This window comes from Bos javanicus, chromosome X (genome assembly GCF_032452875.1).
Source record: "Bos javanicus breed banteng chromosome X, ARS-OSU_banteng_1.0, whole genome shotgun sequence".
Taxonomy (NCBI): domain Eukaryota; kingdom Metazoa; phylum Chordata; class Mammalia; order Artiodactyla; family Bovidae; genus Bos; species Bos javanicus.
Window position 1 is genome coordinate 13,939,443 of NC_083897.1, and position 26,397 is coordinate 13,965,839.

The window sequence follows — 26,397 nt, forward strand, 5'->3', positions numbered from 1 at the left end:
AATGCAAAGAGAGATTTGAAATAAAAGAAAGGCAAATCCAGTTGCCTTCTTTAAGTATCAGCATATCTCAGTATCCAAATTCAGGATTCTTCAAGTCTGAACCTAAGGTGAACTGTGTGTGTGTGTGTGTGTGTGTGTGTGTGTGTGTGTAGGGCGGGATTGGCTGTCCTACTCTCTTGGTCAAGGCTAAGAAAACTCTCCCTTCACCCTTATGGAACCTTCCAGTCCAGAAGGTTTCACCCTTCCCCCTTCAGATGTTTGAGGATTTGAAAGTGAGAGGTGGGGAGCAGTCATTTGCATGTTCACTCACTCTCCCCCAAGTCCCTCAAAATAACCTCCCTCTCCCAGGAACCTGAAACCAAAGAAGCCACCAGCACAGAAGGCCCGCCCTGCTGGAGGCCAGAGAGGCCCACACAGGGGCTCCCCTCTCTGGCGTCCTCAGAGACGCTCTGGAACACAGATTCAGCTGCCTAGAGGCCTGGACACTGCCTTATCGGCGAGTGGGGGGCTAGGGAGGTCCACAAGGACCCTGGGCTCACCTGGTAACCCGTAGTAACTGGTGCTGAGATCCTCCCACCCCACCCCTTCATTGCAAAGCTCAAAGCTGGCTCCAGTCAAAGTCCACGCCCAGAGTGGCAAGAGTTCTGCTCCCTTTGAGGCCACTGCAGTATCCCTGGCTCCCAGGGCCTGTCTTGCTTGGGCTGAAAGCAAAGCCTCTGTGAGAGCATATGGCTGGCCCCAGCTACTGAACGTGTGTGTGTGAACGTGTGTGTGCAGGCACACCACAGGAGGGAGCAAGCAAGCGAGGGCGCCCACATCCCGGGCTTGCAAATGCACACCTCTGGCTCTCTGTGGTTGTGACTGCATTTCAAAACCAAAATAGCAAAATAGAAGTGGTTTGGGCTGTTTCTGCGTCATCACAGCTGGGCCCCCTTCAGACCCTCTCTGGGGCTGTCACTGGAACACGTCAAGCGGTGTCCAGCACTCACCCATTGGGGCCTCCTCCACAGGAAACAGCCCCAATGTGAAAGCCACGTCCGCAGTCTCCGTGGAGCAAGTTTAAATCTACAGCCGCTCAGCCGAGCCAATGGCTCTCACAGAATCGCTAATAACACCCGTGGCATTTTCACACACGCCAGCAAACATGGGGGCCAGATGGTCAGCCAGGCCCGCAGAGCAGCGTTCTCACGTTCCTCGTCCTCTCACAGCCAGCCCTCACTCCTGAAATACCCCGTCCTCCCTGAAACCTTTCTGGAATTCTCTGGAAAGGAAGTGACAATTTCCTTCATGCCATTTCCCACTCCCTCAACACCCCTCCCCCACAACCACAAACAAAGTGGAAACTACCCCAGGAATAGCTGTACCCTCCACTTAAAAACAGCCCCTCCTCCGGCTAATAGTCATCAAGCAGCATATTTGCACGCGGCACCACGTGATCAGTGGCGTGTGTTTAAGAGACAGAAGTTCAGACCCAGGGGTCCAGTCTGTAGCCATGGACCAAGCAGAAGTAGCCCGAGTGTGGGACTCCCCTACAATCTTGGTCCAACTAGGGCTGGACTCCAATCAGCCAGCCGAACCCCCCTCCTTGAGCAAAATGCCCAGTGAAGGGGGCCTTGCCACAGCGATTTTGTCAGCTTCTTCTCCTCTATTCCTGCCTTCTACCACCCCCTCCATCTGAGATGAAATCAGGAAGAGGGAGGGAAAAAAATAAATGTTTTGCAAGCTCTGTTGATTGGGGTTTCTCTGTGCTCATTTACAAGAAACCCAGTTTCCTTCCTTGGCCCTCGGTCACTGCCTGATTCCTTGTAGGGTTTGTCAGAGCTCTCACGGTGGGGCAGGCCTGGAGCTCTTCTCCCACTGTCCCTGCCCTTTCTCAGCTGCAAGCTTGCTCCTGCCTTCCCAGCCCCACAGCTGGCCCCATGGAGGGGCAGTTAAGGCTCCAGGCTGCAAGCACAGTGACGCATGCTCCTCTTTCTCCAGGAGACCCACCAGCCTTCTCCCGGCTGCATCCCAACAAGAGGTGGGCCCACAGAGAAGTCAGCCATCTTTCTGAGCTGTGCTTTCTGTCATCCTTAAAGTGGGTGAGGGCTGAGGGGAATCCAGGCCTAGTAGGGGCTCACCAGCCTGTCTTGGGTGAATGAAGATGGTGGTGGGAAAGTGCTTTGAAAATTAAAACACACTCATTCAGATGACAAGTTCCAGGTGACCTCCCAGAGACCAAAGGGGACTGGGGACCCCATTAAGCTCCCAGAAGTGCCCCCATGGCTCTAGAACATAGGGTGGGCTGCAGGCTGCCAGCTGTCGCCTTGGAGGGGGCTGGCTCCTTTGCTAAGGTTGGGGGCCTTGCAGGAGGGACAGGCAGCTGTGGTTGGAGGGGTGCTCCCAGTCCCCTGTCCTCACCACCTCCACCCGGCCCCAGCCCTCTGGGTTGTGGTTATGTGGCAAGAAGAGCACTACAGAAGCCCCAGTAGGGAAGGAGAGGTGGGGGAAGGGTTATGTCAAAGGGAACCTATTTTCTCAGCTGCCCTGACTCCCAGGGGCCTGGCCTGAGAAAGCTGAAACAGCACCCCCTGGAGGTGCCTGCAGCCACCACACCCTCATCTCCAGAGCTCCAGGAACCAGGAGGAGGCGGAGTACTCTGGGAAGGGGAAGAGAACAAGTCAGTGATGGGGAGGACAGGCTGCAGGAACAAGGCCAAAGCCAAGTCTGAGGCAGCTCCTGAATCCCCAGGGGGGCGCACTGCCAGCAACAGCCTAGGTGAAGACCTCAGAAGTTTCTGCAAACCGTAAGGGCACAGGCGAGAAGCTTTGCCTTGGGGCTTAGGTAGGTCACCTTCTTCCTCTGTGAAATGGGGACACTCTCCCTAGCACAAAGGGTCGTCGTGGAAAGCCAGCAAGTTAACATAGGTGAAAGCTCTGTTACATTCCAAGTGTGTTTTTAGATTTCCGGGTCAGATTTGTGTCTTTCAGGCTGAGGTCATGCATTAAGCATTCATGATATCTCTACCTAGATGGACAGGAAGAAAGGGAAATGGAGGTAGTGGGATGAAATGGACACTGAGGGGGACATAACCAACAATTATCAAACATGGTAGAGAGCAGAAACAAGTTTGACTATGGGGAGGGTATGTATGAGATTGGCTGGTGGGGGGACCACAGGGAAATCAGGAGGATGAGTGCATAGGCCTCGATCCAGAAAGCAACTCAAAGTCACGGTTGATTCTTGAGCAAGGCAGGGGCACAAAACAAGCAGTTTTCTAGGAAGATCAGTTTGATCTGACTGAGTGGAGGAGATGGAAGGGGACCAGATGGGTGGCTGGAACCAAGGAGGGAACCAAGGAGGTGACTCCCAGGTCCACCCTGAAGGGATAAAATGACAGAGGGTGGGGTCATATAGACTTGTAGAGACCCCAAGGTTGCAGCCAGTTCTTCCCATGAGAATGGTAAAAAGACAGAGATTAAGGCAGGAAGTATGGTAAGAACATGAGTTCAGTTCGGACATTTTGAAGTTGGGGTGATCTTAAAAAAACCAGGATTAATGATGGAACAAAAGACAGCCCAGAGAGTCATTTTCTGCTAAACACACACATCTACACACATCCCCTGGCAGGAGGAGTTTCCATGAGCCTTCAGTGGCCAGAGGAACAGGCCTGGCCTGGTGAGGTTTGCATTCCGAACACTGTGGCAGGAAAGCCACATGTGCTGAACGGAAGATGCTCTGCCATCCGACCCCTGCCCCTAGGAAGTCTACCTGATCCATGGCGGCGGGGCGGGGCGCGGACAGACACACTGACCAGAGACTAATTAAAGTTACTAGTGGTTTTTTTTAGAAGCTGGGGCAATCTGTGAGTAGATACCAACAGGATATTAAGTCAGATATCTTTTATTGGAGGGACAGTGTTCTTTGTTGAGGTCCCTGCCAGCATGTGTCCTAGAAACAAATGCAGAGGCTCCCCGCTCAGATCGAGGGCTCCCCCAGTTGGGAGGGGCAGCTCCAGGTTGAGACCTGCTTTCTTCCAAATGCCTCCTTCCCCTGCGGGCCACTTTCCAGGTGAGCAGAAGCAAGGGGCAGTCCAGCATCCTGTGCACAAAGGATAAGGTGGAAAAGAGCCCACGGGTGGGGGTGGGCAGGCAGGGAGGGCAGCTTGAGCCCCGGTGTCACTGTGAGCTCCTAGGACTCCTCCCCACACGACTGAAAGCCTCTCCTTGATTCAGTCTCAGGATGTGAAAGTTAAAAAGGCCCTGAAAGATCAGCGCATCCATCCTTCCTGTCATCTGGCTGCAGGGTTCTTGAGGAAGAAGTGACTTGCTCAAGGTCACACAGCTAGTCGCTGTGACTCCTAGGTGACCTTTCTTCCTCTCCTCCTCATTGTCTCTAGGCAGCCTCAAAAGAGCCAACCCTTTCCTCCGGTGACAGACAGCAGCCCGAGACTCAGGGCTGGCAAACAACAACCAGGCCACACGTGTGCAGAACACAGTTAACTCTTGCAATTATTTCCCCACCTCCGCGCCTTTGTTCACACCATCCCCCAGGCCCAATATGCCCTTCCTCAATTTCTGCAGCTCCGATTCCCATCCGGCACTACAAATATCACATCCTGTTCAAAGCTTTACCTGCTCTCCCCTCACCTGACGAAGGCTCACCTCCCTCACCACCTCCTCTTCTTCATGCTTTATGTGCTAAATTCACGCCACCATCTGTTTTTGTGTGGTTGGTGAGCTAAGGATGGTTTTTACACTTTGTTTTAATGATTGGGGGGAAAAAGTCAAAAGAAGAATGATATTTCATGCCACAGGAGTATTATATGAAGTTCAAATTTCAGTGTCCACAAAGAAAGTTTTATTGACACGCAGCTACACGCATTCGTTTATGTGTTGTCTGGGTGGGTTTTGCATCATGAGTTGTTGTGACAGAGTTCCCATGGGCCATAAAGCCTACATGATTTACTGTGTGGTCCTTTGAAAGAAAAGTTTGCTGACTCCTGGACTAAAGGCTTCACTCCCCTTCAGAGGGAATACATTCATCAAGTTCCTTTCAGAAAAGAATGTCACAGACTCAGAGGTGCCTGGAGGGAGCCGTGGAACATCAAATACAAACTCTAGATTTTCATCAGAATGTTCTGGCCCATGATGTGACCTTGAGTAAGTCACTTTTGCTTTGTGGATCTCAGTTTCCTCAGCCACACAACAAGGGGGGGTGGGGGGGGGGGTGGGGGGTGTTGGCCGGCATGGCCTCAGGCCCTTTCTGGCCCTGTGATTTAGAGACTCAGCAGTGTCCTGCATGTCCAACTCACATACTTTTGAGCAGGCACCATTCTGATCATTTTCTCTCAGGACAAGACCTCACAGAAGGCGCCCCTCCTCAGCTGTGGTTTTCCCTACCATGTGGGTCCCCTCATTTATACCCACCTGCACCCCCCCGACCCTTCCCTTCTGCTGCCCTTCTCTCTGAATTCTTCTCCCTGTAAAATGAAGACGGCCTCCTCTGAGGAAGCACCCCTACCTCAGTGGTCCAGGAGCTTCTACTGCGGGGGTAGGGGTGGGTAGAGGAAGGGAGAGAGGGACTCTCAGCTCTCCTTGGCTCCCAGAGCCCATAGCAGACAGGCAGGAGACAGGGCCAGCCCTCTCCGCACCCCTGCTCTACCAGAGGAAACAGCCCCTCTCTGCCACTTCCTGTCCCAGGGGTTTCAGCAGTTTCCCCTTCAGGGCCTGCTGGCCCTCCCAGCCCCGCCCCTGCCCCACACAGGTCAGAGAGTGCAGAGAAGGGAGGGGCCCTGCGAGTGAGTGGGGACGATCCCTCACAGGAAGGCTGAGGAGACAGTTGTCTACACAAGGGGACGCCCCAGCAGCTCTTCTGCTACCCTGCTTGGGCCAGGAGAGCCAGGACCTGGGTGGGAGGTGGAGCTGCCTCCATAAACCCTCTCCTGTTAGCAGATACATAGACGTGAGCTCATCACTTCACCTGGTGATCACCTCCGGGAGCAGAGTGCGCCTGCTGGGTAAAAGACTGGGCTGTAAATGCTGAGGTCAATGTCCACCTGGGCTGAGGGCTAGCCCTGGGCGGCTTCACATGGGGAGATGTGTTGAAGCAAGAATGCCTGGGGAAACCAGGCCAACCACAGGGGTTATTTCAGAGGAGCAGGTGACACTGAAATGAATGGCACATCGTAACTTTGCATGATTTTGTCCCTAGCACTGAGGGACAGAGGCAAAAATGGAGAGCAAAGTATTGAGTCAAGGGTGAGTCAAGGGTGGTGGCATTTTCTAGGTGATGGAACAGGAAGCTATCACATTCCATAGCCACTGCTGATTTGGTGTGGTGACTTCTACTTGGAAATGCCTCCCAGTTGCCTTTGCAAGGTGCTGCTCCTAGCAGTGGGGCTGGATGCCCACAAGGGACCAGGGCAGGTGACCCAAGGCCATGGGTCAGAGGAGCAGTAGCTGCCTGAGGCTCTGCACGTCTGCCCAGTTGTTAGTTCTCCTGAAGACAGGTTAGAAGTACATGACAATGGTTCTAGAAGCCTCAGTGCTTGGGATGAGGTCCTCATAGTGGGTAGATGCAACCACCTCAGCCCCCTGTGGTAATACTGTTCCATGAGGTTCAAGTAGCAGTGAGCAGAGCTAAGGAGACCCATAGAAATGGTGGCTCTGAGAAGACAAACAAAAATGGATTGGAAGATGGTCTTGCTACCTCTCTCGGCTCTGAGAGATCATCTTCTTGGGCTTTTGACCAAGAGTCCAGACCAAGCAGGCCTCCTGTCAAGACAGCAATCTGGCTTTGCCCTCTGCCCTCTCCCTCTATGCTTCCAGGGCCAGAAAGAGCCAGCACCCCTGCCATAGGACCCATTGCCTGTGAGGGGACTGCCTGCTCCGCCCCGCGAGTTGGAGTGAATACTGCTTCACAGCTGGTATGGAAGATGCCAAGGAAGCGTCAGAGACAACATCTGGATGTGCACCTGGGCCCCTGCCAGCCCCTCCCTACATCTGCAGTGCAAACCCAGGGCCAGGGCTTGGTTACGAGCCCAACTCAGAACTGGTGGCACGTGTTTGGAAAGCACATCTGACTGGGCGGAGGAGGTGGAAGCGCTTGAGATCGCTGCCAGCTGAGGGCCAGTGCTTGCGGGGTTGGCACCAATCTGAGCTAGGGCTGGGCCCAGGGTGGTGGGTGTGGCCGCCGTGGCCTCGGCCGTGGACCTGTGGCGGGAGGGGCAGGGGGGCATGGGTACTTGTTTAAAGCAGGCAAGGTTTTCCTTTTGTGCCCTCGGATATCACTCCAGGCTGCTTCCTCTGCTTCTGGGGCAGGGGACCAAAGAGTAACCATTACAGGGAGACAGGACAACACAGATTTACATCTACTGAGTATGAGCGTGGGCTTGATGTCACGCCAGGCACTTTCCATAGGCTATCTGTTTTCATTCTTACAACATCCCAAAGTAGCTAGTCACTGGCAGAGCCCAGGTTTGAAGCCAGGTTTACTTCCAACTACTGTGGTCTTTGAACTTTGTTTTCAGTTACATGTATTTTGGTAGTAATCCTGTTTTAATAGTTCCATTTTACAAACAGCACAAGTGAGACCTAGCAAAGATGAGGTAACATGACCAGTGTCACACTGCCTGTCAAGAATTGAGGCAGAACTCAAACCCAGGTCTGTGTGACCTCAATGTCTGTGCTCTTCCCATGCAGCCCATGCTGGTGACCATCTGCTCAGAGTCCTAATTCTACACCCAGGGTTGAAGGCTCAGAGCCCCTGTAAGATCCTTCAACTAAGGCTTCCCATGTCCCAGTCCCTTTCAGGCTCCATGTGATAGGTGAAACCTAATTCCCTGGGCAAAGATGCACCCAAATGGAGATGAGTTGAGCCCTTGTGGAGGATAAGTACTGTGGAGTAGGAGTGATGAAGTTTCTGGTGATGAAGGAGTCTGCCGCTATTCCTGTACCTTAGGAGCCTGTTTCCAGAGGGCTCCTGGCTCCAGACCCGGAGTGGCCTAGGCATGGTCCCTGCCCCATAAATACACACTGGCTCTCAACTTACACATAATTTAAGTCTGGGTTCTTATCTCAGGGTGTTGGTTCACATGTTTACTCAAATATTTATGGAAAGTCAGAGCTGAACACCTCATAGGTGCCAGGTCTGTGGCCTGGGGCCTATCGTTGGGCCCACCCTATTCTCTGTGGTAAGGTCTATTCGCATGTAAGTCCCCCCAGTAAGCTGGGTTAGCGCATCTGCCTAAACGATATTGCTGGGGTTTTTTCCCCTCAAAACACTTCCATAGGAAGTGTCTCTTCAAAATTGAGGCTCAGAGGTTGGGGGAAAAGGGCGAGTGACTGCTACTGTGTATAGTTTCTTTATGGGGTGATGAAGACAGAACTGCTCAGACCACACTCCAGGTCTTCTTACTTCTGACTCCAAGGCTCCCTTCCTCCCATCAGCCTCCCCCATAACCCTGAGCAACCGTAACTGCTGAAGTTTGGCAAGTGTGCAAGGCAGCATGAGGCATGGTGGCAGGGTCTTAAGCAACATGGTAGGAGTAGAAAATGCTCTAGAGCTGGGCCTTTAACCTAGGTCTCCATGAGCATGGCCAGGTCCCTGCCCTTCTCTGAACCCCAGCGTCCCCATCTGTTAAGTGAAGTGGGTGAATTTGGTTTTCCTTCACAAAAGGCTCTACCAGCTCTGACCCTTTGTGGTTCTTATTATAAAGCACTGCAGGATGGAAGAGACTGGCATGTCGGATACCAGATTTTTCTTGGAGTGCTGCAGGGAGCTAGCTAGCTGCGACTAGGTGTTCCAGCTGATGCTCCTCACAGGCATGGTGACAAGCAGGACTTTCCCGCGAAAATCACAAGCTCTCTGAGGATTCCGCAGCTCGGTTTCTCTATGGGGGGATGGGGGTGGTTTGGACCTGATTTCACTCCTCCCCACCCGCTGCCCCTGCCCACCGGCGGTGCTAGGTGGTAGAATAGCCCTTCATGAGACTCACTGATCACATCCTTTGGAGATGTCGTGAACCATGTTCTTGGCCGAGTGCCCAGGCCACCCCCAGTTAGCGCGGAGCTTGCCTCCGCGGTGGAGGGAGCGATCGCTGCTGGCCACCAATCTAGTCCCCGATGGACAGGATGTTTCCACATCAAGCCCCACTTCCTGCAGCTAGGCCTGGGCTCCGGTTTCCCCCTTCTCCTGCCATCTGGTCGCCTGCCCTCTGCCCCTTCCTCTTGCTCGGTGTTTACAGGCTGCCTTATCAGCCTGGGGAATCTGGGCCTCACCCAGTCGGCTGCCCCGCCCCGCCCGGCGCAGCCGCCCCGCCCAGGGCCCTACCTGCTGTGGTTTCGTCACTCCAGGCCGGCACCCCGATTCCCTCCCCACCGCAGGCAGGCCGGGGGTGTGGATGAAGCCTTGCGGCCTCCCAGAGTGAAACCTGAATATTCATAGCGAGCCGTCCACTTGGTCCAGGCATTCTCTCTCTATTACCACGGTCTCTATCTGCAGGCTGTGGGGATAGAAATGGGGCCCTCGGGCTGCAGAGGAGGCCAAGTTTGGCCTGGAGAGACTCCGCCGACAGCTCTTCTGTTCTCAGCCACCCAGAAATAAGCGGTGCGGGGCGGGGAGCAGCACGAGGGTGGAAGGCTCTGAGGCTGTTTTGTTTTTAACTGAAGAGTACTCCATGTTCCAGGTGAGGCCGGGGAGGCGGGAAGGCTAGGGAAACTGTGGGCACAGACTTGAGGGCCTCCTGGGTTCTGCTGTTGTCTCCAGCCCACCCAAAGGCTAGGATGAGGCCTGAGCTAACCACTGAGCAGGTCCTATGACTTCCCCTCAGAGTACAACGGCTTAGATTTTTCCATTAAATGAGTTTGAATCAAGGAAGGAGACAGTGGGGGCCACTGGGTGAATGAGCATGCAGGAGGTGATGGATTTCTTTTCCAGCACTTTGGGCTAAAACCTTGAAACTTCAAGTTCTGACCTGTCCCTAGGCAGCTCCCACAGGGACAGAGCCTGCTTGCTAAAGCTGACCAATCCTGATAGCCAGAATCAAAGCCACAGTCCAAACCCGGATCCTCCCTCATCTTTCGGTTGCTTCACTGAGAAGTCAATTAAAATATGTTCAGGCGGTAGATTTCAGGCATTCACAGTATAGAAAAAAAATGCCATACTTCAAAGAACTTTTATGAAACTGTGTTTTTCTAGGTCTCTGAGATAGAATTTAATAGTTTGGGGCACTTGGGTGGGAAAGTTTGGAAAAACTCTGCTCAGGCAATTTTGCCATTAATGGGCTATGTAACCACAGGCATGCCATGTCACATGGCTCTCACAGCCCCGGGCTTCCCCCGCCCCCTCCACCATAGATTTCATGCTACTCAGAGCTCCTCACAAGCTTACTGACCCTAGTAGCAGTCAGGGCTCCACAGGTCATCCCACCTCCCCAGGAACAGCTTCCCACCACTCAAAAATAATAAACCATTTAGTGTTAATGTGTTAATGGGTGATACTGGGTTAATGTGTCACCTCTCTCCTCAACACATTTTCATTTTAAAAGGCCATCTGGAGCTACCCTGCTTTAACCTAAGGAATGGCTCTGCAGGTTAATAGGGGGGCAGGTGAGCGAAAGAGTGTTTCTTGCTGACTCTGCCTCCCATCATACCATTAACTCTGGAGCAGGCCTTCCCCATCTCCTCCCCATGCCTGTAGTTTCTGTTGGGAAGCTGTATAGAGGGGATGTGAAAGTCTTTGAAAAGCTAACCAGGCCTGGGGCAGCAGAAAGCCCATTTGACTGGGCATGAGGAAGAATAAGTTCCAGTCAGGGCTCTGCCTCTGCTGAGCTCCTCACCCAGCCTCTGAGCTGGCACCAGCTCCTACTCCAGGGCACACATTTAGATCTATGGCTGTGGCCACACCAGCCATGCTCAGCAGGGCCTTACAGTCCAAGCTCATCTGCTTGGTTTCCAAAGGTCTTTCACAGTCTGACCCCACCCTACCTACTCAGCCTCATTTCCCATGATTTCCCAACTCAAGCCTGGGCTTCAAGCCCAGTGGTCTCCTCATGGTCCCCTGAGGGAACATTCCAGGCTCATTCACGGAGTTTCTCAGGCCTGCCAGGCCCTTGCTGCTCTGTTTTAGTTAATCAAACAGTGCCCGTCCAGCAAGGTCCCAACCAAGTTCCCCAAATCCATGGAGCTGGTTTTGCCCTGATAACTAGCGCCCACACCCATGGGGCCCCCTTCTAAACTCCCAGAGCCCTTAAATTCCACCACAAGATCTCTTAATCCCAGGCAATCTCGAATTTCTCTTTAATTATTTCATGTGTATGTCTTATTTCCCCAACAGGCTGTAAAATTCATGGGATCAAGGTCTATTTTATCTTCTCCTGACTCTAACACAGGTCTGGGCATTCATGAACTAAGCCCATGTAAATTCTCAGCCCAAGTGAAATCTCTGGAATAGAGACCCCGAGTCCTGCTAGATCTGAGGGCTATAGTCTAGGGGTGGGGACAAGAATAGAATTAGGGAACAAAGGTCCCCAGGCTTAAATATTACTTGTCTTCTCTTGCTTCAGGTCTCTACTAAGGAAAACACATACCAGCTAGAGTCATTTATTCCAAACATCATCAAGAGGGCAGTTGATCAATCAGGTCATCATCAAAGCACTCTCTCTTTGTACAAACCACAGTGTTTCTACCCCGTGAATATTGGGTGCTGGTCTGATCACTGAACCCTCGGGAAAGACTTCAAAACACTGGATCAGTTCTAAGAGCTAAAATGATTCAAGAGAATGGGATTCAAGGATAACTTTTTTTAAAAGAGGCCTTTTGTTTGCTAGACAGACAAGGTTGAAAAGGGATATGACTGGCATCTAGAAAATGATAATCATGGAACACTGCACCAAAAATAGGTATAAACGAAGGGCAAATAATAAATGGTCCTATTTTGCAAATGCATGGTAAGGTTAAGGAACTCTTTACTGAAGGATATCAATGAAAAGATTAAGCATCTTCTGAAAATGACAGTAGCATCAGGCTCATCCATGATTATAAAATAAGATCACAATAGCACAGCTAAACATATCTGTTATAACAATTAATGTAAATAGAATAAATTCTCAAGTATTAAAAGAACATGATATTATAAATAATCCATAAGGATATATTGCACAGCACAGGGAATATAACCAGTATTTTATAATAACTCTAAATAGCGTATAACCTTTAAAAATTGTGAATCACTATGTTGTACATCTGAAACTTATATGCAACCCACTCCAGTATTCTTGCCTGGAAAATTCCATGGACACAGGGGCCTGGCAGGCTGCAGTCCATGTGGTGCAGAAGAGTCAGACACAACTTAGTGACTAAACAACAACAATATATCAATGAAAAATTATACTGACAATCTGATTCTAAAATTCATATGGAATTGCAAGTGACTTAAAATAGGCAAAACAACTTTGGTTTCTTCGTTCTTTTTTTTTTTTGGCTGTGCCATGCAGAGTGTGGAATCCTAGTTCCTCAACCAGGGATTGAACTCACGACCCCTCCATTGAAAGCTCGGAGTCTTAACCACTGGACTGCCAGGGAAGTCCCAAAAACAACTTGGATAAAGAACAAAGTTGGGGGACTAATACTATCTGATTTTGAGAATGATTATAAAGGCTACAGTAATCAAAACAATTGGTACTGGCATAAAGATAAACAAATAGATCAACAGAACAGAATATAGAGTCCAGAAATAAGCTTATGTAAGCTGGATGAAAGGACAACTGTATTAGACTAATGATAGCTTTTTCAACAAGTGATGCTGGAATAACTGTATACCCATATTTTAAAAGAAATCAAATGGATTTCTACGGCTCACCATAGAGAAAAATTAACTTGAAATTGATCAAAGACCAAAATGTAAAACCTAAATCTATAAAACTTCTAAAAGAAACTGTAAGACAAAATATTTGTGACCTAGGGCTAAGTAAAGCATTCCAAGATACAACACCAAAAGCATGATCCATAAAAGTCAAAATTGACTGGACGTTATCAAAATTGAAAACTTCTGCTCTTCACTGTGAAGTGAATGAAAAGATAAGGCACATACTCAGACAAACTCTTTGCAAAGCATGTATCTGATAAAGGTCTCCTACCTAGACTATATAAAGAATTCTCAAAACTCAACTATAAGAAAACAAAAAAGTCAATTAAAAATGGGCAGCAAATTGAACAGATACATCACCAAAGTAGATATATAGATGACAAATAACAACATGAAAAGATGTTCTACATCATCAGTCATTAGGGAAATACAAATTGAAACCACAATGAGATACCACTGCACACCTATTAGAAGAACTAAAATTTTAAGACTGCCCACATCAAGTGTTAGCAAGGATGTGGAACAAATGGAATTTTAATAAATTGCTGATGAACTGTAAAATGGTACAATGACTTTGGAAAACAGATTGATAGTTTCTTAAAAAGTTGAACCTACAACTACTATATGATCCAGCCATTCCACTCCTAGGTATTTGACCAAGAGAAAAACACACATATAGCCATAGAAAGATTTGTACAAAGAAGTTCACTGAAGCTTTGCTTGTAATAGCCAAAAACTAGAAAAAAATCAAAACCACCACCAAATGTCCATCAACTGATGAACAGATCAACAGTATATGGTATTGTCCAGACAATGGAATTCTACTTAGCAATAAAAGAATGAAATATTGATGTAGAAAACAACATGGATGGATCTTAAAATAAATGTGCTGGATGAAAGAAACCAAAGAAGGAGAGAATACAATCGATATGATTCCACTTATATAAAACTCTAGAAAACGCAAACTATTACAATGAGTACTGAATAAGCCCGAGAACTCAAATGCACAGTGTAGTAAATGTAAACAACAATATTGTATTAACAGTCATCAAACTTGGTAAGAGACTAGAACTTAATCATTCCAATTACTAAATAGAGAGGATAATTACGCAATGATAGAACTGCTAATTATCACTATGATATATAATCATATCAAATTACAATGCTGTACACCTTAACTTTACACAATGTTATATGTCAAATACAGACGGTCCACAACTTAATGACGGTTCACTCGAGACTTTTCAACTTTACAATGGCATAAAAACGTTACACATTCAGTAGAAACCCTACTTCAAATTTTGAATTTTGATCTTCTGTGATCATAAGAGTAAACAACCAATATACTTACAACCATTCTGTACCCAGACAACCATTCTGTTTTTCACTTTCAGTACAGTATTCAATACATTACATGAGCTACTCAACACTAATACTCTGGCCACCTGATGCAAAGAGCCAGCTCATTGGAAGAGACCCTGATGCTGGGAAAGATTGTGAGCAGGAGGAGAAGGGGGTGACAGAGATGAGATGGTTGGATAGCATCACCAACTCAGTGGACATGGATTTGAGCAAACTCTGGGAGATAGTGATGGACAGAGGAGCCTGGCACGCTGCAGTCCATGGGGTCATGAAGAGTCAGACACAACCTAGCGACTCAACGACAACAACAGTATTCAATAAATTACATGAGATATTCAACACTTTATTATAAAATAAGCTTTGTGTTAGATGATTTTGCCCAACTGTAATTTAATATAAGTGTTCTGAGCACATTTAATGTAAGCTAGGCTAAGCTAGTGGAGAAGGCAATGGCACCCCACTCCAGTACTCTTGCCTGGAAAATCCCATGGATGGAGGAGCCTGGTGGGCTGCAGCCCATGGGGTCGCTAAGAGTCACTTTTCACTTTCATGCATTGGAGAGGGAAATGGCAACCCACTCCAGTGTTCTTGCCTGGAGACTCCCAGGGACAGGGGAGCCTGGTGGGCTGCCGTCTCTGGGGTCACACAGAGTCGGACACGACTGAAGCGACTTAGCAGCAGCAGCAGCAGGCTAAGCTATGGCACTCAGCAGGTTAGGTGTATTAGATGTGTTTTCAACTTCCGATTGGTTTATCAGGATGTAACTTTATCATAAGTCAAAGAAGATCCGTACATTTCAATTAAAAAATGCATACTAATTGACAGTCACATAAAGTAGATAAGTAGATAAGTAGTTGCTCAGGATGAGAAAGAGGGATCGCAAAGGGGCGCAAGGAAACTCTTGGGGGTGATTAGTTTCATGAGTATATACATATGTCAAATATTATCAAAGCGCACACTTTAAATATGTGCAGTTTATTGTGTGTCAACATTGCCTCAATAAAACTGTAAAAGAGAAAGAAAAAGGTCCTCAGATTGGGTAAAATAACAACAGCAGCATTTACTATGTAATTTTAGCAAATAGTATTATTGCATAATTTAACTATGCAGTAATATCATATGACAGCAGTGAAGACAAAAGAAGCAAGAATACGCATCTTCCCTGGAAAACACATTCCTTGGTGCCACCCGTGGAGACGAATTCTGAACCTGGGAAGTTACCGAGTGTGCCGACTCGAATGTATTTTGTTGTTTTATCTTTGGCTCGCTCCCATGCCTGCTTCCTTGTCCCACCGAGCCTTCCAGGCCCCTAGAGCTCAGCCCATGTGCTCTTTCCTCCTTTGAAATGCCCTCTCACCTCCAGGAAGCCTTCCCCAATTAAGCTGAGGAGGGAGAAGAAAGATCTTCCTCTAGATATGCCCTCCTTGAACCCATTATTACCTATTCTCCAAACCTTAAGTGCCACAGGCTTGCTGGCACTTCAGCTCTTGCCTGCTGTGAAGCTAAGTGCATGTGTATGACCAGAGCTCCAGAATCAGGTTTAGATTTGCCTGGGCCTACCGTGTTTTTTTTAGGATCAGGGTGGCGCCAAGAAAGTGGTCACTTAATGAGACAGGTGTTTTCTGTGCATGGATTCTCACAAAATCAGTAGAGCTAAACTAGCCTCTCTGGGGGCATTATGGAAAAAAGGCATTATCTGCTAAATCTATGTCTTAAGTACCTCCTTGTTGTCAGGTCATCAGGAATCTGGGGAGGTTAAGACTAATTGCCCACTCTCCCATCCCTCAAGGCCTAGGGGCGGGGACCAAGGGACAGAGTGAAGTGGCTCAGGGGTGGTTCAAGGGTGGTCTAGGGCCTCCTGCCCCTGTGGGTGGCCACAGGCACCTCAAGCAAACGCCAACCCATTTTCGAGCAGATGAAACCTCCAAGTTACTTTCTGGGAGGCCTTTGGAATGGGAATGGCCTCCCAGCCCCCCAGGAACTCTTCTGGGCAAAGGCAGGGTCCCAGCCCCAACCCAAGACCTCAGTTCTAGTGAAAGAAGGGAGAAAGTGAGCAGTGGTTGGCCAGTCGGCTCCCAGAATTCTACACTCAGTAGGGTAAGAACAACAAACTGCTGCTGCTGCTGCTGCTGCTAAGTCGCTTCAGTCGTGTCTGACTCTGTGCGACCTCAGAGATGGCAGCCCACCAGGCTCCGCCGTCCCTGGGATTCTCCAGGCAAGAACACTGGAGTGGGTTGCCATTTCCTTCTCCAATGAGTGAAAGTGAAGTTGCTCAGTTGTGTCCGATTCGTAGTGACCCCATGGACTGCAGCCCACCAGGCTCCTCCATCCATGGAATTTTCCAGGCAAGAGTACTGGAGTGGGGTGCCATTGCCTTCTCCGAAGAACAACAAGCTGATGATTGCTAAATACTTGCCAGGGGTGGAACATGAGGCCTCCTCTCAAAGGAACAAATTCACTCTTATTCCTGCAGCAAATGAATATCAAGATGAACATGGTGACGAGATAAAGATGGCAAAGTTAATAAAAATGTTCAAGACTTGATTTCTGCTCTTTACTACAGCACTGCTTGTAGTAAAGAGAAAGATTTTATTCTGATTTTTTTTAAATCAGAAATATTTTACTACAAACACACACACACATACACATCTTTTTCCACATCCCTCTTTATCTAGTATGATGGCAGAGTTAACAAAAAGTTAGCAGAAAGATGTAGAAAATCTCCCTCTTGCTTTTATGAATGAGCATTGCGTTCCCTGCCAGCACTGCCAGAGAAGCAGTTGATCCCTGGAGCCTGGTAAAGTCAAGGGTGTGGGAGGAGGAAACGATAAGAACAACAACAACAATAATAATAGCCACAGAATAATAGCAGCTCACACTTACTGGGTGGTTTCCGTGTGCCAGGCATCATGCAAAGTGCTTTATAGGCATTATTTCATTTAACCCTCAGCAACCCTGGGAGAGTGATTATGTGATCAGTCCACAGTCACACAGCCAGTAAGTGACAGGCCTGGGATATGAATTCAGAGAGCCTGTGCTCTTCCTCCTCGGGACAATACCACACAATAGCATTCTTGAGAAGAATACAGGGCTCGACTGGAAGAGGAAGGGAGCTTTGGGAAGGGCAGGTGGAGTGAGAAGTGGGAAATGGCAGCACTGGGACCTAGGGCAAAGCTTCCTCAGTCTGGGCAAGTTGTTTAACCTCTTTCTTCTTGTTGGTCTGGCTGAGAAATGTTCTGGCACTTTCCCTAGTCAACCCTCCTGCATCTGCCAGGGAAAGTGCCGCTCCCTGCCGCTTGACCCTCCTCATCACCCTGAGTGAGAAGGCTGGGTAACGTCTCTGCCAAGAAACTCACCTTAGGACACAGTTTCCCCGGATGAGAAGTCAGGGTACTCTGGTGTGTCTCCGTGGTTTTGCAATGTGCTGGGGAGGGCACATGCCCAGAGAGCAGAGAGAGGAAGACTGATGCCTGGGGTGGTGGGGAGGGGGTGGTATACATGTGTCCAGCTGTTTTCATCCAGTTAAATCTAACAAGGATGAAGTCTCCTCGGCATGTCCAGCCAGGAGAGATGCAAACGTCACAGGACAACTACACGGCTAGTCCTTGCGCTTGCCCAGGGGGTCCTGACAGAACATGTGGGACTCTCTAGACCTTTTAGCTCTTGGCTGGCTGAGAAAATGAAAATCTCCATCCTCTACCTGAACCTCTGGGCTCCCAGAGAAATCCCAGGACGCTGGGGAAAGTGAGACTCAACCAGTTGGTGCTGGTTGTGCACACCTGTGGTAGGGCAGTCATCCTGTCCCTTTGCTGCCCTCTGCCTCTTTTCCTCCTCTCTCCCCTCCAGGGCCTGTGTGTGGTGAGGGGAAGTTCAAAATGAAATCCCCTCCGCCTGGAAAAGCCTGGCCACCCTTTGTGTCTCATCCATCCGCACTGGGCCCTCCACTTTGTGTATCTCCCAGAGTGGAGCTCGGGCTTTGCACTGAGCCACCCACATTGGCTGTCCTGATCTTTTATGTGACACGCATGTCCCAAATGATTACCGAGGCTTCAAAGGTCAGCAGGTAGCCAGGGAAGAGAAAGGCAGCTTTTCTCCCTTTTCTGCCTAGCTGGATCTCCCCCACAGTGCCCCACCCCTTCAAGGTCTAGCTCAGAGCCGAGGCCGCACAAAGCCTGTCCTCGCTCTTCCTCCAGCTGCTGCTGATCTCTGAGCCAGGCCGCCTCTGGCCCCTGCTCCAAGGAGCACAATTTAGCACCTGACCAGCCACAGTCCTGGCAGCTTGTCTTCACCTCGGATTATTTTCAATGTCTTAGTCATCTCCCGCCACCCTCTTCCCTTGTCTCCCCCACAGCGCCTAGCAAGGGTTGGGCACACAGTAGGTGTTAATAAATGTCTGTTGAATTGAAACTCAGCGGCTCCTATGAGGTCAGAACCGTCATAAGCACCCCGACCAGCAGTTCCTTGGCAACCAGCACTGGGGTCCGAGCTACAGGGCATGAGTGGAGAGGCCGCTATTACAGGCCACACAAGACTCAGCGGCTGGAGATTTGCAGGCAGGTTGGTGTTGATGAGAAAAGCCCCTGACCCTTAGGAAAGTGCCCATGGGATTCTGGGTACCTTGTGTGAGTTTCTTTTCTCCCCTGCAGAACTAGTTTTAAGTCTGAGAACCACAAAGGGAATACATTGGCAGTGAAGCCAGAAACCTCTTTGCAGCTTAGAAATCCTGGAGAGAGAACCAAGCCTGGGTTGCGGTCAGGCCCAAGACTGAAGGAAGAAGGCTGCCCAAGGCCCTTCTGAGCTTGGTGGGGGATCTCAGGGTGGGGGCTAGGGGCATAGCAAGTAGGGAGTTAGAGGGGCATCTGGGGGTGGCCCTAAGTAATGCCATCCTGTCCTGGAACCCAACAAATCACAGCACTAGATGCTTGCCACCTGTGGTCCACACAGGAATTGGGTCTCCTCGTCCCTCTTGTTCACCCAAATCTCAGGGCAGGCCTCTGTCCAGGGGTAGAATCCTGACCAGAATCCAGCCTGGATCCCCACACATGGAGAAGCCTCCAAGTCTGGGGTAACTGGCTCCCCACACGGGCTTTGAATTATGGTTATTTATGTAGATGACCTAGCCATCCTCTCTGGTCTTCTCCCACATCCCCCACCCTGACTCTGGCCCACACCGGAAGGTACACACAGTTCACAGTGGTGTCTTCTTCACCTCTACATTCCCCTCGCTCATAGCTCTGTGGGTAAAGAATCCACCTGCAATGCAGGAGACCTGGGTTCAATCCCTGGGTTGGGAAGATCCCCTGGAGAAGGGAAAGGCTACCACTCCTGTATTCTGGCCTGGAGAATTCCATGGACTGTATAGTCCATGGGGTTGCAAAGAGTCGCACACGACTGAGTGACTTTCACTTTCACTTTTTACTTTCAGTGCTGGGACTGGTTCTCAGCAAATGGTTGCTGAGTTAAATCTGAGTTTTAGGCCCCATATTAGACAATACCATAAGGTTAGCTTGCACTTATGGTTCTAAATAAACAGCTTATGTGTTTTGACGTATTTGATCCTTGACAAAACCTTATGAGGTAGGTCTGATTTGACAGATGAGGAAACTGAGGCATACAATTAAATGGGATCACACAGTTAGTAAATAACAGAACTGGGATTTAGACCCAGACAGTCTGGCTCTAGGGATAGGAGGCAAAATGAAAATGTTGAGGGGAGAGAAGGGGGTTGGCAAGGACCAAGGCCAAACTTCTGTGCAGGGATTTCCCTGGGAAAGCAATCGCCTCAGCCTGTGTCTGGCTGGGCCTCTCAGGGAGGCCCTGAATTTTGCAGGCTAGGAACATTTTGGACATCCCATTAATCAGGCCCATGAATGAGAGGTCACAGCACCCTCATTTTGAGATTCCAATACAGGACAGAGGAGACAGAAGCCCACCACTTAGCTCCAGGCACCGAGAGGGCTGCTTTCAGGCCTCCAGTTTGTCCAGGGGTGGGCGCCAGTTCCTGAGCAACGGCGGAGCAAACAGTGCAGCAGTGGGAGGAATGCCAGACATAGTTGCAAACAAGCCACTCCTCCCGCTCACAGCTAGAGGCTGTGTGAGGGTGGCAACGTGGACCCTGCTCAACGCCCCCCCCCCAACACACACACCTCCCCGGCTTGAACCCAGAGACAACCACTTGTAAGGCAGCCTCTTCCCCACACTGACCAGGAGAGGAAGTCCTCCAGGATAGTTAAGTCCTTCACTTAACTCAAGAGAGCTCCCCTTCAGGCTGTTACTGCCAAGGGTCCGCTGAATTAATGGTTGAGAAAGCACCTTCTAACCAGTAAAACCCTACTGTTCACTGTGAGGAGGAATTTGCATTCTAGTCGTACAAATGGGACCCTGGGTATTTTCAGTCCCAATGTATCCTGTCTCCCCAAAGCAGAGAGCCAGATCTGATCCCTTCACCGACCCCCCCAACCTAGCACTAGGGCCAGGGGTCAGCTCGCTGGGGGTGAATCCCTCATGGGCGTGCCCACCAGCTGTTGGGGCCGAGCAGTGGTGGCTCAGGCCCTGGGGTGGTGACTTCACTTCCGCTCCAACCTCCCCAGCACTCCTCCCCTATGAGGCCCCACCAGGCCAAAATCGAGAAGTCCAAGGTTAACTGTTCCTCCCCACTTTAAGAGCTAATTAAAATGATTAGCCACAATGAAGTGTCAAACATTAACCAGAAGAAGCTGCAGGACCAAACAGGCCTCTATCTCGGGCAGAGATGAGGGTCAGGACCATCAAATCCCACGGCTGGGATGTGGGGGGAAAGTGGGGGGGGGGTCGGGATGGGGGGCGCGGGCGGCGAGGTAGAAGCTGGCTGAGGCGCGGAGGGGATTAGGGGGTTAGGAGGTCACCCTGGTCAGGAGGGCCGGGCAGGGAGGGCAGGGCGACAGAGTTAGGTAGGGTGCGATGGAGGGACAGGCAATCCGAAAAGCAGCCGCCTCAGCAGTCTCCCAAAGGCGCGGTCGGCAGGGGACCCGGCGCTGCGCGGCTGCCGAGTCCACGAGCCGGCGGCAGAGGAGGGAACACAGAGGCGGGAGAGCGGGAACGCGGGAGCGGGAAGGCTGGCGGCCGGCTCACACGGAAACTCCGGCCCCTGCCAAGAGGTCTCTATTTTGGCGATCCAATTATCCAAGTCATAGGTGTGTGTGTGTCTGTGTGTGTGTGTCTGTGTATGTGTCTGTGTGCGCGCGCACGGGCGCGCGTGTGTGTGTGTAGAGAGAGAGAAAAAGAGAGTGTGTGTGTTACCCTAAGGCGCCTGGTCCCAGAAGCCCTAGGGGCCGCCAGATCAATCTAGCAGCCCCGCCACAAGGAGGCCGACCGCCTGCCCTCGGGCACCGAGCTGCTGGGGCAGGCTGTCACAACCGGCCCTGTCACGGACCTCGGGCTGTCCGGGGAGCGGGCAAACCCGCCCCCACCCCGACAGGGGAAATCGACTGGGCTTCTAACCCGGGACCGGCAGCCCGGGTTCCCCAAAGCACACGCGGTGGGGCGAGGCAAGGGCGGGACGCAACACGCCTCAGCTCTCCCACCCTTCCCTGGGCCCCTCAGCCCCTAATGCCCCGGGGCCCCGGCGTCCCTGTTCCCGCTCTCTGGTAAACTTTCTGAGGGCCCCGAAGGCTCGGAGAACCGGCGCCATCGACGTACCTGAGACTGCGCGGGCTCCGTCGCGGGGCCGGGGTCGACCGCCGCGGTCTCCTCCCTACTCGGAAGGCCGAGACGCGGGGTCCCCAGCCCGGCCGACCCGCCTTCTCCCCCTCGGAAGCCGGGCCGGGCGAGTGGCGCCGGGACTTCGGCGCCGGCGAAAGCAGAAGTGGAAGTTGAGCGCAGCGCCGGGTCGGTCCCCGCGGCCGCCGGGGCCACCGTTCCCCTCCTTCCTCCCCTCCCTCCTCTCCTCCCTGCCTGCCGGCCCCCGCGGCCCCGCGCCTGTGACTCACCTCGGCGCCGGGGCAGGCTGGTCCGGGCGGGCGAGGCGCAGGGCTCTCCCACACGTCGCGCCGCCAATGGCAAGTTGGAGGGCGAGATGCAAATACCAGGTGAGACGACGGCGCCCCTTATAAAACGACTCCGGGGGGCGGGGTGGAGTGCCCGGGGAGCCCAGACGCCAGGCCGAAGGAGGGGGCGGCTGGGGCGCCCGCGGAGGGGGCGCGAGCCAACGGAGACCTGCGCCGAGACAACCGAGCGAAAGGGGAAATTGCGCTAGAGACACACACGTCCCCGCAGGCGGCGGCTGGGGCGGGCGCGAAGGAGGCAGGGCGGGAGGGAGGGAAGAGCCGGAGGGAGGGACCGACGGGAGGGACGGCGGGCGGGCGGGGTGGAGGAGGGCGAGAGGGAGGGACGAGGCGTCTTGGTGGAAACAGCGCCCCTCCACCCCCGGCCCGCCGCGGTCGCCAGCACGGCAGGGGGAGCCGTGCCAGGGGCCCGCGCGGCCTCTCCTTCCCCTCCCGGCTCGCTGGCCCCCGGGGGCCGGCGAGAACCTGGCTCCCGCGGAGCTCACGTCGCGCGCCCAGCGCCCCCCACGTGGCGCGTCCCGGGGCCCGCAGCTCCCGCCGGGATGCCCCACACCGTGTCTCATAGAAAAAAAAAAACAAAAACAAAAACAAAACCATTCCATTCCCGGGGGACTCCGGATGGCTATATCCGGCCCCCTCGGTTCCTCGCGCTTACCGGCTTTGGCCCCAGCCCCGCGCTCCCGATTGTTATTGAGCGCCTGCGGTGCGGCGGACCTGCTCGAGGGCGGGCCGAGCGGGTAGGTGAGGCCGGGAGATGCCCGGAGGATACAGTTTGGGGACTATATGCCAGACACCGTGGAATCCCGGGCCAAATGCCTCGTGCACTTGGCGCGACTAGAGAGTTTTGGGGATTTCTTAGGGAGGTCGAGCCTAGGGCTCCAGATGAGGGAGGCCAGGAGGATATGAATGCGGGGAAGGACTGGGGGGAGAGGGCTGGTGCAGCAGGTGCAAATGTATCGAGTTAGGGTGCTGCAGAAAAACTCGTGCCCCCTTCTGTCCAGAGCCAGGCTTCTCTGCTTGATGTATCTATTTGAATCCAGCCCATTCTACCTCCCCCTAACCCTGTCCTCTCACGTGCCTCAGCATCCATCCCAGCCCCCGCTCCACCCTACCCCCACCCACTCCACCCCACCCCCACCCCACCCCACCCCACCCCTCCCCCATCTAGGAGGCCCTAGGAGGGAGTTGACTGGGAATTGTCACTTCTGGCTCAACATGGTCTGGAGGAGGGGCCCTGCTAGGCCTCAGCCGGCATCTCCCTCCTCCGCAGAACGCAGCAAAGCAGAAAAGGCCCCAGGGGAGGGGGGCCCTCTGCGGGGGTGGGGGTGGACTAAGGACCTGAGGTCCAGGGGCCTGCTCAGCCACCAGCATGTCCGCTTCCCCAGCCTTGGGAAAGGAGAGTCCCTGGCACAGGACTGGGGAACAGGAGTGTTGGGTGACGCTGCCGAAGGTAGCTGTGGATTACCGGTTTCCAGGGAAAGACCTAGGGGCTGGACTGGGGCACCCGAACACCTTGAGACCTCTTGGCCACCTAAAGCTAAGTCCTTGAAAGAAGTGCCCAGAGAAAATTTCCACTCCTTTTCTCTTGTAAATGAACACACTTTCCCCAGGGGATTCTGGGTCTGAAGACGCAATTTTCCTGCCAGTGAGGCTCCCCTCTCAAAATTGTGGTAGATCTCAGCCATCCCTAAGGGGCCTTTACTTTGACCTTCACACACGCACATACACACAGGCGCGCGCTGGGGGAGGGGGCGGGCACAGGCTTTCCCATTTTGCTAAGAGTTCAGAGGTCTCTAACATCAGACAGACCTGGGTTCCTATTCCAGCTTCACCATTTACTGACTGTGTGTGTCTTTGGACAAGTCGCTTAAACTCTCGGAGCCTGACTTTCTTTATTTTTAAATTGAGGAAAATAAGAATCTATCTCCCAATGCTCTGGGGAGGCTTGAATGAGATAGTCTGTCTATGGCAGTGCCTGGTGCTTAGTAAGCCCTCAATAAACGTTAGCTGCCTTTAGCATCATCTCCGTCTCATCTCGTTTTTCTCAACCCAGCTCTTGGGAGAAAGTGTGCAGGGCTGGAAGCTGCTGAGAATGGTGGCTGCCTCCTATGAGTGTTTGTGGTTTAAACCAAGCTCGAGGCCTCAAGGTTTGGAAGTGCTAGAGGAGAGGTCTTCTTGGGAAGGGCAGAGAGAGAGGATGACACGGGCACCATGAGGACCTGCTCACAGCCCTGATGCCTCCCAGTGACCCGCAGCCCATGGCTTGTGGGAATCCCAGAAGTTCCCACCATCCACAGCCACTAGGAACTAACCACAGCCCCGTGACCTGGGAGGTGCAGCCAAAGCAAACCCCACCCCCTTGAGGGAAACCTGGTGCTGACCTCGCCTGAGGGAGCCCTAGGCCACCTGAATGACCTTCCTGACTCCAGGTCAGCCAGGCTGCCGTTCCGATGACCTTGCTGCTCCCCAGCCCTCGACGTCGGGTGAGCCCCAGCCAGGTGGGGCCAGCGGCTGAGATCACCACTCCTGACGACAGCCACCCTGTCTCTGCCAACCGCTCATTCCCCGACTTGGCAGGAATTCCCTGTGTATGCCCAGGCTGTGCCATCCAGCGTGCCCTCTCAGCCTCTCTCCTTCCAGCCCTGTTTCCCCTCACTTTCCAGCCCCAGTTTGATCCTCTCGAGGCTCAGCACCGGGGTCCCCTGGGGAGAGGTGGGACCACCTGGCTGCCCAGAGCCTGTGTAGGGCCACCTCCCCGCTTCTGCGCTCCACTTGCCTTTCCACCTTGGCCACTTCCTCAGCCCCTCTATGTCGCCTCTTTTAAGCAGCGAGTGATGACCTATGTTATCCTGCAGATCACCCCAGGTGCTCTGGGGACAAGGTGGCCGGCTAGTTCCCCCCTCTCCACCACCCCCCCGCCCCGCCTCCCTTAATCCCTTAGCCTCAACAACTTCTATTCAAACCTGTGGCCAGAACTAAATACCACAGTGCTGCAGCCTCTGTGGCCATAGCCCTTACTTTCCATCACAGACACATGCTAGGAAGGTCGCCTGTCCATCAGACTTTCAGAATGTAAACCATATTCGAAAGGCAGGAGAGAAGTTATGGTTTAAGAGGAACCCTCTACCCTGTAAAGCTGAGATGTCCCCTCTAATCCTTTCTATACAGCCAGCAGTCGTTCCTCTGTTCAGTAACTTCAGATTCACCTCTATTGGATTGACCTGATGAGGTCTTAGGTGCAAATGATGGACAGATTGTGGTTGGGCCTCATAAGGAGTTTTTGTTCTCAAAAGATTGTTGAGTAGCTGTAAAAAAGAAGAATTCCTTGGGATAGGTTATACCAAATTGCTCCCTGTGTGGCTCATACTGGGGGCAGCCGGGCTGAGGGGCCTAGGTCAAAGCACAGGCATACAAGTGGGAGGATATAGTTGGGAGCAACTTCACAGATCATGTTCTGGCCAGCCACCTTCCTTGGCTGGGGCTCTGGGAAAGCCTGTCTCAGTCCTACCCTTCCCTGACCCCTGCTCTCATTAAAATGGAGAGCTTTACCTTTCCCCTCCAGATCTTTACTGGGACAGGCCCTGGCATCCTGAGAGCCCCTACAACATTTCAGAGGAGTGCTGGGTTTCACTTCTTAGGCCAGACAACAGCTCAGGGGCCTGCCTGGAGGAAGATGACAGCCCCACATAGGAGGTGCCATGGGCCCTGAGCGAGTGCTCTGCGTGTCTGCTCTGGGCCCAGGGGCTGTTGGGAGGCGCTGTCCCCACTGCTCGCACAGCAAGGGGAGCCGGCCTAGTATTGGGGAAAACAGATTCTGGGCCTCTGGGTTGGCGGAGATCTGGAGGGTGGGTGGAGGGGGAGGAACCCAATCCTGTTGGTTCATTTGCAAAAAAAAAAAAACAAGGAAGAACTGGCTTCAGGCAGAGTTCAGTAACTGAGGGCAAGGCCTCTGGAGTCTCTAATCCCACTGGTCCCTAGCCCCTATCTTGGGGCCTAGGCTCAGCCTGGAAAAGTCCCTTGGAGAAAAGCCGAGAACAGGCGCCTGCTCTGGGGCACCTATCAGAAGCAGCGCAGTATCCAGAATTTTTTGGCAATCGTCCAGTGGAACCAGAGTTAACCCCTCAACCCCCGGCATCTGCTGCCCCAG

At 52.1% G+C, this 26,397-nt stretch overlaps 1 protein-coding gene across 2 annotated transcripts in view; it reads right to left on the reverse strand.

Annotated features, from left to right (window-relative positions):
- Positions 1–22,479, reverse strand: part of ELF4 (E74 like ETS transcription factor 4) — a 39,787-nt gene extending 17,308 nt beyond the window's left edge. The window contains exon 1 of one of the 2 annotated variants that reach the window (XM_061407908.1): positions 22,176–22,479. The gene's annotated coding sequence lies outside the window, so the exon portion shown is untranslated. Of the gene's footprint in view, positions 1–21,885; positions 22,086–22,175 lie in introns of those variants that run through there. The other variant, XM_061407909.1, reaches the window with a different exon arrangement.
- Positions 22,480–26,397: the final 3,918 nt, after the last annotated feature.